The sequence below is a fragment of the Parasteatoda tepidariorum genome, chromosome 10 (assembly GCF_982258835.1).
Source record: "Parasteatoda tepidariorum strain Cologne lab strain chromosome 10, Ptep-v5.0, whole genome shotgun sequence".
NCBI classification, from domain to species: Eukaryota; Metazoa; Arthropoda; class Arachnida; order Araneae; family Theridiidae; genus Parasteatoda; species Parasteatoda tepidariorum.
In genome coordinates this window covers 8,635,163-8,651,028 of record NC_141764.1, presented here as the reverse complement: position 1 = coordinate 8,651,028, position 15,866 = coordinate 8,635,163, and the positions used below count along the sequence as shown (strand labels likewise).

Here is a 15,866-nt window from a genome sequence, read left to right as displayed (position 1 = left end):
TCAGCTCAGTAGACATGCAAACTCGCAAGTATTTCATCAAACGTGTAAAATGATTGGCTCTTTCATAAGCTATGGACCCACGGTACGCCGAAATGAATTTTGGTTGTGTGAAATGTACAAAAAAATTGAATAGAAAAAATATGAAAACCACGCTTTTGCAAATTACCTCGCGAAAGTAGACATGGTAAAGAAAAATTCTCATTTTCGAAAAGGGAAAAATAAGCACTTTTTAATGCCACCCAATAAAAACGCTACGCACCAGGATCGAATTATAAGTACTCGAAGGCACAATTAGTATTAGTACTTGATTTTATTAATACTGAATCCTTTATATTTTTATCGGATTCCTCACCCAGGGTTTTTCAGTCTACATAACGGTTTTTATCATCTTTTATTAATTTAATTATTGATGGAATTCATTTAATATTTGTTACCAGGGAGTAACTAATCAGTCTTTGAGAATGGTAACATTGTATAATACAATATTGTTCACATTATAAATGAGACATTGGTGAAATTAATTTTGTTTTGTACCCAAGACCTTTACCTCAACTGTTTTAAGCATTAGAATTGTTACAGAATTTGTAATAATAAATTTTAGTACTTATCTGTTTTTAAAATTTACTAAAAACGGTGATTTAATATTAATCTAACTTTTTTTAACAGAATATGACCAGGCTAAATAGACTCCAGTTTGCAAAACACTGATGTCTCAGTTTATTCTTGCAATATTTATTTGCTGAAAGCAAATTTAGTCTGCGATAACTTACTTCATATCGTATTTTTCCTTTGAATTTAGTTAATAGATTTGCCATTTCTAATTTTAACTATTGTTTTCAGCATTAGCTTGCTGACATTACATATCTTACTCCTAAGCAGTCACCTCTTTTTAGCGAAGATATATTTTCACCACAAGCTGTCCCCTTTACCAATTTTTTTATGAATTAAATTTTACAGTAGAGTCTAACTTCAATAAATATGTCTAAAAAGAACCCAATTACTTCCCTATTCAGCTAAAATGTTTTTTTTCTGTTGTAAAAATGAAACACACACAAAATAATTTTTTAATTACATCACTGGCTTAGCATATTCATAGTAATTAAATGTAAGATCTGTTATAGTATTCAGGAGGCTTAACCTAAAGAGGCATGTTGATTTACCGTTGAGCCTTTTGTCAATAATGAGATTACTATTATACATTGATGCAACTTATTTTTTGTGTGCATCGTATTACAAACATATAGAGTATAAGACAGTAAACGAAAATTTCCTAAAAGTAAGGTTCAGAAAATGTCTTTAAACATGGTTTACAATCGACTAATCTTCTCTATTACCAAATGCGAGTGCTTGAGACCAAGTCCAAACTAAGCAGGATGATTCAACTACTAATAGGTTTAGTGGGCGCTGTTGAAAATATTACGTCACATCATTTTCCGGAGGTTGATTTTGAACATGCACCGGTGAGGTAACGTGGCAAATAATGGTCCTCCATTCACAATGCATTAACTCTAAAATCAGGCGCCGGGCGGAAATTTTTCGGAGATATCTTCTGTATCAATCGTCATTGGCTACTGGAGTTCTTCAATAAATGTCTGAAAACGGGATCTTTTCCAAAAATAATGGAAAATTATATAACGTGGTCGCCCTTATTGGTAAACTAAAGAGATATCTAAGATTGCCTGAATCCTATAGGCTCATCTCCCTTGTCTTGGTCTGGGGCAAGATTCTAGATGATTACCAAGAGACTAGTCTATTATCTAGTACCTTCAAATTAATTGATTCGGTAGTGGACGGATGTCTTAGTAGACTTTCGTTACAGCAGCTGAACAGGAAAATAAGCACACAATTGGGGTGGATCTGTCTTTAACTACACTCTAACTGGGCAACTCTCAGAAACGAACTGAATAAGATTGAGCTTCCACACAATTTGCCTTTGTTTTTAACTTTGTGGAAGACAGAGACGCTATGAAAAAAAAATTATTGCATCACCTATAAGAATTTTAATATGGGGAATGCAGCAAGGTTCGTTGCTTGAGCCAATACTCGCTTGAGCCAATTATTTCAAAGATAGAATTCGATGAACACATACAACTAGTTGCAGTATTTGCGAAAGACCGAGAAAGCTGTGTTTAAGTTCACAGAATTTTTAGTACTTATGGGGAGAGCTGTATTAATATCACCAAGCTTAGTGCGTTTGTCGTGAGAGCTGTATTAAGTTCTTGGTTGCGAGTGGTCACTTCTGTATTGCTGTAAGCAGTCGAGTGTTTGTAGAATCCCGTTGTGCGTACATGAGACCAATAAGCAACAGCGTGAGGAGGACGATGACGCAGTCGCAAATAGCAAGTCAACTGTTCAATGCGGACCGTTCATCGAAGTAGGCGTGATCAAATCACGTGTGGGTCACCCATGTTGAGGAAGATGTTTTCGAAGATGTCAACTTTTACCTCAAATCCTTCAATTTCGCATTAGATACTACAATTTCTTCTGATCACTTCTTATTAAATTTTAATTTGTGTTGGCAACGTATCAAACTTCTCCACAGATTTAACTCCCTTTGTGACAGACCCTGTAACAAAAAGTATATTTTGAACAACTTTTCTTAAAATATTACTACAGTTATTTAAATCAAAACTATTATCAAAAAGAGTTATGACTTTTTTCCAAATTACTTACTCTAATGCTTGAAAATAAGCAAAAAACCGACTATGCTGTTCCAACGATTTTCTATACCATTTGAAGGCTAATTTAAAACTTGTGCATTTATAGTCAAAAATTATTTATAGCTTGTTTTATACATTACTTTTTATTTGCTGTTGAAGTTAAAAGCTTTTGGTTGAGAAGAAATGATACATTTTAAAGTAAAATTCAAACTTGTGTGATTGAAAAAAAATTCAACGTTGCTCATTAGGCTAATGGTGTCGTAATATGGATTAATACTTGTAAAAAAATTAAGGATTTTGGTTTGTAGTTCAGAAATTAGCTAAAATTTCTCCTAACCACAAATTTTTTAAGCGGGGTAGCTAACAAAATGTTTTGATGGGTGAATGATTTTCCAGAACGATTTAATTAATGGAGACGGAATTCAAATATCTGTTTTTTTGGTTATAAATTCTCTAAATTTGGTTTGGGTTATAACTTCTTTCTTATTTATTCATTTATTTCATAAATACCAGAACATGAAAAAAAAGTCCTTGGTACCAAGATAATTTAAACTTTTGTTTATTCATATGGTAGTCAAACCTTGAAAACTTTTCTAACACAAGATTTTTATGGAAAAAAAAACGCTGCAACACCATAACAGAATCCAGTAAAGTGGTGCATTTTCAAAAAATTATTTCTCTAATAACATGATATATATTAACAATTCCTGCACTGTTACCAGTAACGTTAGTGAAAGGTGAAAGAATTAACTCCCCTCCCTCGTAATAACGTAAGTGAAGGAATTAACGCTGAGTAAAATTTCTTCAAAAGTATCTTTCTTCATAATTATACACTGCTGGACAGTTGTTAAGGACAGATCACAAATTGCAATGTAGCATAACATTAAGTGAGACATGCGGCCTTGTAGGATAAAATATAGTTGCCACACTGTTCAGACATTAGAATAAAGAATATTCATTGTTCTGGAATGTACAAAAGCTATGAAACATCTGAAAGAAAAAAAAATTTCATTTGATGCTGAGTACGGAAAAATTGAACAATGCATCTAAATGTCAGCAGGCAACTTGAAGAAAGGCGTCAGTACGGGATATGTCCACCGAGGAGTGTGATGCAACTTTCTACACGTCGTATCATACTTTGCAAACATTATCCAGCAGCTGTTGAGGCAATTTATCCCATTCCATTGTCAGTGCACGGATGAGGGTGTTCTTGTTTGTCGGATAGTTTCGACCGGCAAGTTGCCTCTCCAAAGCATCCCAAACATTTTCAATGGGGTTTAGATCTGGAGAACGTGGTGGCCATACGGGGCGATGAATACCCACGCTGTCCAGACAATCCTGAACAGCGAGTGTTCAATGACATGTTGTGTTGTCGTCCATAAAAACAAATTTATCACCGACAGCACCACGGAAAAGACGAACATGAGGAAGTAGAATTTCATCAATGTATTGTTAGCCCGTCATAGTCCCATTCGCAACAACATGTAGGCGCGTGCGGCCATTGATCATGATGGCGGCCCACACCATGGCACTGCATGTCGGATATCGGTCCCTTTCCTGGATATTTTCTAGACGATAACCAGTACCACTTTCGCGCCAGATCAATTGGCGTCTACAATCCGATGACAGACTGAACCTACTCTCATCTGAGAACAGTCAGCCCAGTCCTGTTCAGTTCAATTGTGATGCTCACGACACCATTGCAAACGGGCAGTACGGTGCTGTCTGGTCAATGGGACACACACAACAGGTCTGCGGGCGTATAGTCCTCCTCCCCTCAAACGTCTGGCAACAGTTTTTTGGGAGATCTGCTTTCCTGTGGCAGCAAGAAACTGATTTGCCACCTGCTGAGCTGAGGTGCGCCTGTTACTTTTTGCTGATAGAACGATGTATCTGTCTTCTGCAGGCATCGTACTTCTAACACGACCTCCCCATTGCCGCCTACTACACATTCCAGTAGTTTTAAATGCTTTCCACAGCCGTGAAACAACGCTGTGAGCGATGTCGAACTCCCTGGCAGCATCTGTTATTTTTCGCCCTTCTTCGATCTTTCCAATAATTCGGCCACGCTTAAAATCATCTAAGTGATATCGGGAAGACATGCCGAAAATTTCAAGTTCGTCAACTAAGTCTTTCCTGTAAAACTTTGACTTGAAACAACAACACTCCACACGCGTCAAAACCTTTAAAGCTCTTATCAGCGCTATCACGTGATGAACAGACGTGGAAAAAAAATTTGCAAACGCATACCTCTTCTTACTATATCCCGCACTTATTCTAATTTTGCACAATTTGCTTCCTTTCATTTTGTGGTTGCAATGGATGATAGTGTTATCAGTCCTTAGCAATTGTCCAGCAGTGTATTATTCCACAATAATACTGGCTATCATAAATTAAGGAAAAATTACAAAAACAGCAATAACTCTCCCAAAAATAAGCCAATCCCTATAAAATTTTATTATGTTATAAAAAAAATTGCTAAATAGGTAGGTGTTGTTGCTATTTCTCATCCCCACTGGTCCATGAGTCCATTCACCCCCAGGAAATCAAAAAACAAGACCGGGTCCGGCAGAAAATCCTCCTTTTCAAACTCCACACAGCTAAGGAGGTGGACCGGGCTGGCTGCACTGGAAAAACATTTGTTGCAGGTGGGATAGACCTTTCGCTGCTGTTCATACCTCATGCACTTTATGTGACCACTGATGAATCTAGTGAGCGGTCTATTACCTCTGAAGGTCAAAGCACAATCCGGCTTATCCCCAGAGTACCAGATATGCACCGGGGAAGTCTTCCAGATTAGCTGGACACCTTTCTTTCTAATGGAGTGAATTTCCGAGGATGTGAGTGCCAAACTTTCCGGCAGAGGTTCATTTGTGCCAAATTTTGCCAGCGAGTCAGCGATCTCATTCCCGTATAGACCAAAAATAAATAAATAGGTAGGTACTTTACTTAAATCGAAGTAGAGCTGCACAATGGGCTATTGGCGACGGTTTGAGAAACATCCCTGAGGAATAAGACATGTCATCATAATTTTGATCCTCTGCATAGGGCAGTGTTTCCCAAAGTGTGGTACGCGTACCCCCAGGGGTACGGGAACAGTTTAACGGGGGTACGCGTTATGCAAAATATCTTGCAACATATGTCAAAAATTTATATTTATAAACAAAACTAGCCATGAAAATTTACGATTACGTATTTTTTTATTGGCTATTTTTTGCAGAGTTAACAGTTAATAATTAGTGGTGTCAACAGCCAGTTGTGATTTTTAACTTTTGTGCATTTTTTATAGTAAAAAATACATTAATTTCTTTATTAGGGGTACACAGTGTTACGAAAAATTTGGAAAGGGTACACAAAATTCATAAGTTTGGGAAACACTGGCATAGGGGATGGCTCCACTGATTTGATCCCCCGACGACCTGCGCGCGAAGTGGATCATTTTACGGTAGATTTGGATTTGTAGCTCCTTTACATCGCACTAGAGCTGCACAATGGGCTATTGCCGACTGTCTGGGAAACATCCCTGAGGATGATCAGAAGACATGCCATCACAATTTTGATCTTCTGCAGAGGAAATGGCACCCTTGCATCGGTAGCCCGACGATCTGCACGCGAAGTCGGTCACTTTACCGTAGAACAGTTTAACGAGGACCCATACCGCACACCCTCTGTCCCTACGCAGACTGATCCAAGTGGTCACGCACCCTCACTCTGACCGCAGCCAGTGATACTTGACTTCGGTGATCTGCTGGGAGCGGTGTCTTAACGATCAGTCCACTGCGGGGCCATTTTACGGTAGAACAGTTTAACGAGAACCGATACAGCGCATTCTCTGACTCTAAGTAGGCTGACCTAAGTGGTCTCTCACACTCTTACTGACCTCAGCTAGTGACGCCTGACTTCGGTGTTCTACTGGGAACCGTGTCTTCACGATCAGCTCACTGCGGGACTCAATTTTGAAGGATTAACGCATGGAAGGACAATACGCGAGACAAATATCACGCAGAGGAATTCTGAGTGACACACTCAGAATTCCTCTGCGTGATGCAGTGATGGAAAAAAAGTATAAAGTCTCAGAAAGTAATACTAAAGACTAAAGGACTTATATAATATTTTGAAGTTATACTTCTTATGCGCCTTCCAACAAGGTTGCGTTAAACGTTTAACGCTACATTTTTATTGGCCAGGAAATCACGTGGTAGGATCCAGTTTTCCCTCATTCATTTCCATATTGTTTTGGTTCTCTCTAGCATAAAAGTCATAAGAGTATTGTTTTTCTATAAATATTTTAGTTAGATTTGATAGACATATAATTTAATAGGGTAGTATTTTTTATTTTCAAAGTTAGTGGATAACAATTGTAAAAAATGAGTGAAAACAATCCCACGGACAATGCGACGGATTTATAAGGTTATGTCAAAGTACGTCTCTTGTGAATATCAATTGATTGTTAGGTTTTCTCTTCTGAAATTACATTATGACGCATTCACATATATTATTAATACATATACATTTTACAGGGCGAGACGATGAGGGGCACTTCCACTGGTTCAAGAGGTCCACGAGGGAAAAATGTACAATATCACCTTTTTTTTATAATACTGACACGGAATGTGTTGGCATGGCTGACCGGCTAAAAACACTACCCTGGAAACGCGGAGGTCCCGAGTTCGTTTCTCCATGTTATTATTTATTAGTTATTATTTATAGAATGCTTTAGAATATTCTCATTTTTACGTCATTTCTGTTTCCTGATTACACTGTATATAAATTCCTGAGTGTCAAGTGGAAAAGGCAGTTATATCATGTTTTGTGTATTTTGGATGTTTATTAACAAACCTATTCTACGCCAGCCGTAAATTCTATTCTTTCTACGTGGAGTCATAGATTATGACATAATAAGAACAATATACCAGAATGAAATGAATTGCATTACACATTACTCGAGTAAGTAAGAGTAAGTTGAGTATGGAGTACCGCATTAGCCAAAAATATTGACAGTCATCTGATATATCTAAACTTTTTTTTTCATCAGAAAAGACCACTTCACTCCAATTCTAAGGTATTTCTTTGCAATATGCTAAACGAGTATTTTCGTGTCATTTAGCAATCTGAGTTTTCCTTGATATTTTTAAATTAAATGTTTGGATTATTACTTAAACCGAGCGGCTTCTGCATGGTATTTGCATTTAATTTGTACCGAGATTAGCAAGCTTCCAGATTCAAATTTCTTGCTTTTCTGATTTTTACCCCCTTCAATACACTCTTTACTGCCACAGCTTTCAGGATTCCTGAGATAGCTATTTACTGTAGCCGCAGAATATTCTGATTTTTTGAGATTCACTCGAGATCATTCCTTTAAAACCTAAAACTTTTTTTCCAAATTGTTTTTCAATGACTATGCGAATTTCGCAAGAGCGATGGGCGCTAGGGGGTTAAAATTCATCCTAAGACTTCCGGTTTACAACTTCTGTCTTTTAAGCCCAAGCTTGAAAGAAAAAGCACCATCCATTATTATCATACTTGTAGTGTTTTCAAGTATAACGCGTTCTTTCAACTTAAGTGTCAATGAAACAAATGACAAATTCGGGAAACTACTCAAGCCTGCTATAATACTATCTAAAAAATAACAAACGGTGCTATTTTACACAAATATAGCCAAATAAGGGATAACATTCACAGCACGGCTAACCTTACACTTAGAGCCATGATGGCTCTGGGGATAGAGCGTTCGCCTTTCAATGAGGTGAACCGGGTTCGAACCCCAGCGACGGCTGGTCGATACGAATCCGCATCCGGCTTGCACCGACCACAGAGCTGACGTGAAATATCCTCAGTGGTAGACCGATAATGGGTTTGAGTCCCTTTGCCACCAGGCTAACCGTGGGAGGTTCTCATGATATAATAAATATAATATAAAATTAAAATAAAGGAGGTTCTCGTGGTCTAATACAAATGCTAGTTAGTTTCATCAAAAAGTCTTCCACGAAGGCAAATTTCTCTAAATACTTGATCCAAGAGTTCCCTTGTCTTCTGGATTGGGTTCAAAATTACAAGGCTACGGAGTTGAACATTAGTAGTCGAAAACCGGAAAATTGGGTCGGCTGCTCAGCGACGGTTATAAAATAAAAATAAAAAAAACCTTGCCCTTTATTTATGCTATCATATTTTTTAAAATTTATTTTTGGCTCAAGACCTGTTTGAATTTGTAAATTACAGAAAACTCTTATGAGTGGTAAAATTTTGCGCGTAAATTTAAACACAAATCGAAACAATAAAACTTCTTAGAATATTAAGCCTGGTCACACGTCGCCTCGTAAGCGTAACATAAGCGGAGGGATACACCGGAAGTTTTCTAAATTTCTTCCGGTTTTAAGAAGCTTTTTATTGTTTATATTCAGTTAACTATCCATATGGAATTAAAAAAAAACTTGTCATGTTAAGCAATTAGACGCTATATTTGCGAGCAGAAAATAAATTTGTATATTGAGCTATAACAGCGGTGTTTCATATTTGGTGACTTTCAGCTCGCCTTTATACTTTTTTTTGGAGCACTGTAAGACAGCGTTGAATAATGTCAATAAAGGAGAAAATTTTATTTAGCGTTTGTAATGAATTTTTCCTACATAATTTTTGTTTATGAATATTTGTTACTTGACTATTGCTAATCAACGGTATTAAAAACACTAATCGTTCATAGCCGACAGATTAACATTTCAAAAACGTTTAACTTCTTTCACCTTTAGATTCATTACTATCCCTCGTAGCATTAGTGTAGACAATATTTTAAGTTACGAGATAACCATTTAAGTTACGAAATCAGACACAAAAACGCATATTTTTTTTCCGTCGAATTCGGATTCTTTGCGATCGAAAGTTTGGATTCCTTTATGTTGATTTAACTTTTTGCGTATTTCGTTGCATCTTGGGAATTTTTTAAGTGAATCGAAAACATTCCTCCTGATCCCAGCTGCGAATGGGAGAGGTGGGCGCAAACCAGTTTTAAGAAGATCTTCATCGCCTGTGCCCCTAAAGGTTGTCTTTTCCTTTATACACAGATCCCGTCTCCCAACCCTTCGGAAAGTGATTTAGATTATGTCTATGGAAGCTAGCCTTCGTCTCTAGATAGAATTTAAAAAAATCTTACTTAGAATTCTATTTGTCAGAAAGTATTAGACTCATTTTGTTCGATCTTTATTTTTTGTGATATAAACTGGTGACAGCACTTGATGCGACATAGTTTCCTTTTACAATAAAAAAACTGAAAAGTAGAATGAAACCAAACCTGGCCAAAATATCATTCGACATTAGACCAATATACGAAGAAAAATGTGCAAAATCTGTACCCTAAATAACGAAACTGGTCATTTGTACAGCACAGAAGCAGACCGACACCCCGTCAGAGAAATACGTGTCTAATATCACGTGTCATATCACCTTTAACAGTTACATCACTCTCTCATCGGTTTTTCATACTTCTTACCTGGGTCCTTATTAAACACTGTGGCAACCACACCCATTCATGCACCAAGGCAGCCTTGAGCTCATAGCAATTGAGCTTTGATTTGCGTCGCATATGTGTTCGATGGGATCTAACACGCTGAATAGCGACTCTCCCAAGTCGTTTACTGATCATTTCGTCATGCATTTTGAAATTCCAATATTTTTTTTATATGAGATTGCGACGCTTGAATTTCGAATTATCATTCTGACACATTTAATTTGAGGCATTCAATAATAATTCGACGTCGTTTACTGATCATTTTTAGTCAATTTTCTATAGTTTTTATTATAATCAAATTCTGATATATCATGTTATTACGTCATGCGAATAGGAAGTTGAATTATCACTTTTTGATATTGCTAATGAAGGTTTTATTACAAATTCAAATCTGTTACCATGCATTCTTTATGAATTTATTCATCGCTTTTCGACCATTTTCATATGATTTTTTCGAAATCTTATATTTGTATACGAGTTATACAGTTAGATAAGGAGCAACTTACTAGCTTAGCAGGAAAAAAAACATTTTAAATTTATCTTTTCATAAATTTGTCTTTTTTCTAACTTTTCAAGCAATTTTTTGGTAAAATAATAGCCACTGTCTCCTCACCTGGAACTTAGTATAAAATAGTCGCATTTTTAAGGCCTTCTCTTCCCTCTTAAATAAAGGCAACAACCTGAAATTGCAAATATAAATACCTAAATATCAAATAGATCAAATCTAGAATTAAATAAGTATTTACAAGAGCACAAAATTCCCTAAAACAGGGAGAAAGAGAGTAACTTAAAAGAGATAAAGTTCTCAATAAATATTGATTAGAATTTTCGATTTTTGTCTGACAGGCTAACAAAAAATTAGGTGGGTCAACGATTTCCTATAAAAATTTAACGTTTGCACAGTGGGCCAGCATCCAAGGTTTCGTGGCCAAAATTTGTATTTCGATAAAATTTTTTTCAAAAATTTGGGTTTTTTTATGTGTAGTTAAATTAAATTCATAGTTAAAATTTTGAAATATACTAAAAATATCCAAAAAAACAAAAACAAAATTGCGGCTGAAATATGGCGAGCAAAAAAAAAAATTAATAATAATAGAGTATGTTTAAATAATTAAATGTAGCAATGGAAATATAATAATTTTCGTAATTTTATATTAAAAATGCAAAGCAAATTATATTGCCAAAGTAAAATTACAAAATAAAGCGAATTAATTACAAAATAACGCGAAAACATGAAAATAAAAAACATAATTTTTGTTTTTCGGTATATTTAGTCTACCTTTGCAATATAGGCAAAATGGGACAGGTTTTTCGAAAGAAGAAACATCAAAGAAGACAACAAAAAAAAATTTAGCTAATTACCTCGTGGAACTTTTTGGAAATAAGTTTCGAAAGTGATTCAAACATTATAAAATGTCAAATGATAAGATATAAACTATAAGTTTGTCAAGAGTATTAACTAATCCAACACATTAAAAATTGTTCGATAATTTCAGACTAATTACTCCGGTAAATATGCAACAGTAAGGTGAAATTCCTATATATATTTCTGAAATATAAATTTAAAAGTTACATTTAAAAAACAAATTCTTAACATATTTTTCACTACATTGTACTCTTCGTCGGTCCAAAAAGTAAATTATAATGTTTGGAATGATTATGAATACTTAATTTGGGCGATATTAAAACTGCCTACACATATTTCTGTTGAAAATTTAGTTTTGACTTTTGGCCAAAGATCATGGTCTTCTGGCACACAGTGGTTTGTAGGGAAAATTCTAATTCTTGGTTAAAAATAAACTATTTCCATATTGATTAAGCGGTATGGAGTAACTATTTAAAAACTAAGGGCTTTCGTTTAGAAGAAAATTTTAATCGTGTTTTCTGGGTAAAAAATTAAGCTAAGACTCTTTTTGACAATAATTGTTTCTTTTTAGTGGGGTAGTTAACTATTTTTTTGACTGGGAGACGAAATTTAGACAGGATTTTTTTACTTGTTTTGATCGTAACCTATTCTTGGTGGGTGCTTTACCTCAGGATAACAATTTTTTTTATTGGTTTAGGTTTGGAGGGTCAAATTCGAGCTTGTTTATGGGTTAAAAAGTACCTAATATTTGTTTAAAAATTTTTTTTTCAGATAGGGTAACGATTTCCGAGCATGGATAAACAATGGCAGAATTGAAATGTTTCGTTTTTCAGTAAAATTTCAGTCAACGTGTTTCGTTGTAAAGTTTAAGTGGGCTAACGATTTCCTTAATTGGGTGTACAATAGGTTTTAATATTTTAAATTTAGAAATAAATGCCTAGATTTATCAAATATGTACAAAATGCTGCTTTGGAAATTGTTTTTCAATAGGTTATCTATCTACCAAGGGCTTATTCTGTCTTAATATAGACCAAACTTTAAAGGCAATATTGAAAGTTTAAGTTTATAATCAATAATTAGCTAAAGCACACTTTGGTTTAGAAAAATTTTGGTGATTGATTTCTCACGATTTCTACAACAGGCTGACGTTTTGAGGCAAAATTCAAACTTCTGCTTTTTTTTTTCTGTTGTTGCTGCTGAAAACCATTTTTTGCCGTTGCTTTTTTGGGGGAGGGGGGGGAGGGGTTGACTGAGAAAAGATATTTAGCGGGTAAACATGAGAGGCCTAATAAACTAACAGTTCTAAATAAAATGTTTAAATTTGGTAGAAAATTTAGCTGTGACCAGCGAAAAGATGTTAAGATGTAAGTAGGTTCGCTGACGTAACATTTTTGTGTCCAAACATTGGGATTATGGAAGCTTGTCCTCACTGGGTTAACAATTCGTTGGGAAATTTTGAGTTTCATTTCTAAGTGTTAAGAGTTTTTAAAAAATTAACTAAAAGCTGTTTTGACTGTAATTTTTATTTTGGTGGAAAATTTTTTCTTTTTAAAAAAAGCAATTTATACAGCGGCATAACGTTTTAGGGCATAACCTAAACTTGTGACGCCAAGGACAAAAATTCTGTTACATCTTTTTTAGCCATGACATTTAACAATTGCCAAATTAAATTTTTGATAGTTTAACATGGACTAACGATGTCCTTTTGGAGGAAAATTTCAAACTTACGGTTTTTGTTGTCAGAAATGACTTATATACCTTGGTTTTGAAAAAAAATATTTTTTGCCTGTTTGAAGAAGCGATAATTTCCGATAGGTTAACTCAAAAGTGACCAACACGTGCCACGAATGACATGCGAAAGCAACAAAGTAAAAAGCAAATCTAACATTAAAATTTAAAAGGTTTTTTTTTAATATTTTGAAACTCTTAAACTGTCTGAAAACCGTTTTTTAAAACCCAATATCGTTTATCACGGTTGTTGTTGTTGTAGTTCATTTACGTCGCACTAGAGCTGCACAATGGGCTATTGGCGACGGTCTGGGAAACATCGCTGAGGATGATCCGAAGACATGCCATCACAATTTTGATCCTCTGCAGAGGGGATGGCACCCCCGTTTCGGTAACCCGACGACCTGCAACCGAAGTCGAGCACTTTACGGTAGCACAGTTTAACGAGGACCAATACCGCACACCCTCGGTCCCTTCGCAGACTGATCCAAGTGGTCACCCACCCGTACACTGACCGCAGAGAATGATGCTTGACTTCGGTGATCTGCTGGGAACCGTGTCTTAACAATCAGTCCACTGCGAGACCGTTTATCACGGATTAATGGACATTTTAAAAGACTAACTGTTGGAAACTTCAGATTCATCACCGTCGATCGAAGTAATGACCAATAGCTTTTTTTGCCTAATGGGCCACCGAAATATTCGGTGAGCTAGTTATTTTGATCAATGGTCTTACATTTCGAAGCAAAATTGAAACTTTTGGTTTTTAGATTATATATTAACTGAAATTTCATTTTTACTACTTTTTGGAGGGTAGTTAACGATGTTCAAAAATGTATTAACTTTCGAGTTAAAATTCCAGCTTGAAGTAATTTAATCAAAAACTAGATAACTGGCTTTGGTCATATTTTAATGGTTGGAAAAACGGTTTGATGGGTTAACGATATCCTGTAATGGGCTTAACGTTTTGAGAAATAATACATTCGTGATTTCGAGATCAGAAATAAACTAAAACTGATTTTGGATATAAAATTTTTTAACAGTCAGGCAAATGGTATTTTTTGGTTGGAAAAATTGTTTTTACGGTATATTATTGGAAAATGAACTGACGCTTAGAGGTAAAATTCAAAATTGTGGTTTCTAGGTCAAAGTTTAGCTTAGCCCCTTCCGGCTGATTCCCGTCAAAATCAAGGTATGAGATTTCATCTCACATTTCTCGTGCCCGTGATATTTCCGGGATGGAGAGTGTTCAAAAGTAAAGCACCGAAATGATTTAAACATATCCGACTCTTGTGCCCCGAATTTTTAAAAAAATTCTTTTTTTATGTATACAAGATGGCTGCACCAGATTATTTTTAATATAACAAGAGTTTATTTTAAACAAGATGTCAAGCACCATCCAAATATATGTATTTGTGATATATAATTCGTACATTTAGCTCAGCTACTTATGCTCTTTATGAATACACGTGGTTTGTATTTTCTGATAAAATATTGTTTAATATTGAGTACAATATGGTGTCAGAGTTGCATGGAGTTTTAAATTTCAAGCTAAGAAAAACCTCGAAAATCAAAACTGCATGCAGAAATACTATCCTTACACCTTTTCTATGTATATAATTTTATTGAATAAGAAATAGACACTTTTATGACAGATTTTCTTAACATAGTAAGATTGCTAAGGGGTTTATTTCGACGTAACCATGTATTTATATGGGATGGTTGCTGAAGAAAAGTTTAGATGGAATGAATATTTCCTAGTCTAGCTTTTTTTAACGAGTGGAGGCGGATTTTTTTTTTTTTTTGGAAAAAATTGGCTAGCTTGGCTTTCTTTAGAAAAGGTCGTTGTTATTGAAAACCTCGTAACCAATGCTTACACTGGACAAATATTTATAAGTCGCAGGAAATTTCTGGTGGGATAATGGTTTGCTACTATGAGTTAACATTTCAAGACAAAGTTCAAATTTGTTGTTTCAAGGACAAAAAGGTTTATAGTTTGTTCTTGTTTTGTCATGTTATTAAAATGCACTAATAATTTCATACAATGGGCCACTGTTTGGAAGCAAATTATCTTGTGGTTTCTAAGTCAATACATAGTTAAAACTTATTTAATCCTAAACATAATTTGACAAATGGGCAAACAATTATCTTACTTAGGTTAACAATGTCCGAAACTGGGCTTAAACTTGGAGGCGAAATTTAAACTTATTCGCCGAATTAGTTAGGAAAAATTCGTCGAAAATTAGCTGAAACTTATTTAGAGGAATATTATTATTATTTATTTATTTTTTGTGGATAAATTAACAAAATTCTTATCGGGATAGCGATGATATATTAAATTTAATATCTTCAGATTGTAAATCCAAATTTTTGCTGATTTGGTCAAAAAATCAGCTACAACTTCTGTGGGGAATTTTTTAGCGGTCAATCAAACAAAAAGTTTCGATGGGTAAATGGAGGTTACCGAATTTTTCTAATCTTTACTGAAATTTAAAACATTTATAAAATATTACTAGAAAATTTCTCTGTTTGTAAGGTATCATTCGAGATATTGTCAGAAAACATGAAAGCAAAGCAATTTTTTAATGATTGTAGAGTATTAGGGTAAAAG

General features: G+C 35.1%; 1 long non-coding RNA gene across 2 annotated transcripts in view; it reads right to left on the bottom strand.

Annotated features, from left to right (window-relative positions):
- Positions 1-930: 930 nt before the first annotated feature.
- The window catches only part of LOC147802128 (uncharacterized), a 48,095-nt gene continuing 33,159 nt past the window's right edge, over positions 931-15,866 (bottom strand). Inside the window, exons 6-7 of one of the 2 annotated variants that reach the window (XR_015429744.1) lie at positions 10,775-10,841; positions 931-2,566 (exon numbers count right to left, since the gene is read on the bottom strand). This is a non-coding gene — a long non-coding RNA (uncharacterized LOC147802128). The remainder of the gene's footprint in view (positions 2,567-10,774; positions 10,842-15,866) is intronic. The other variant, XR_015429745.1, reaches the window with a different exon arrangement.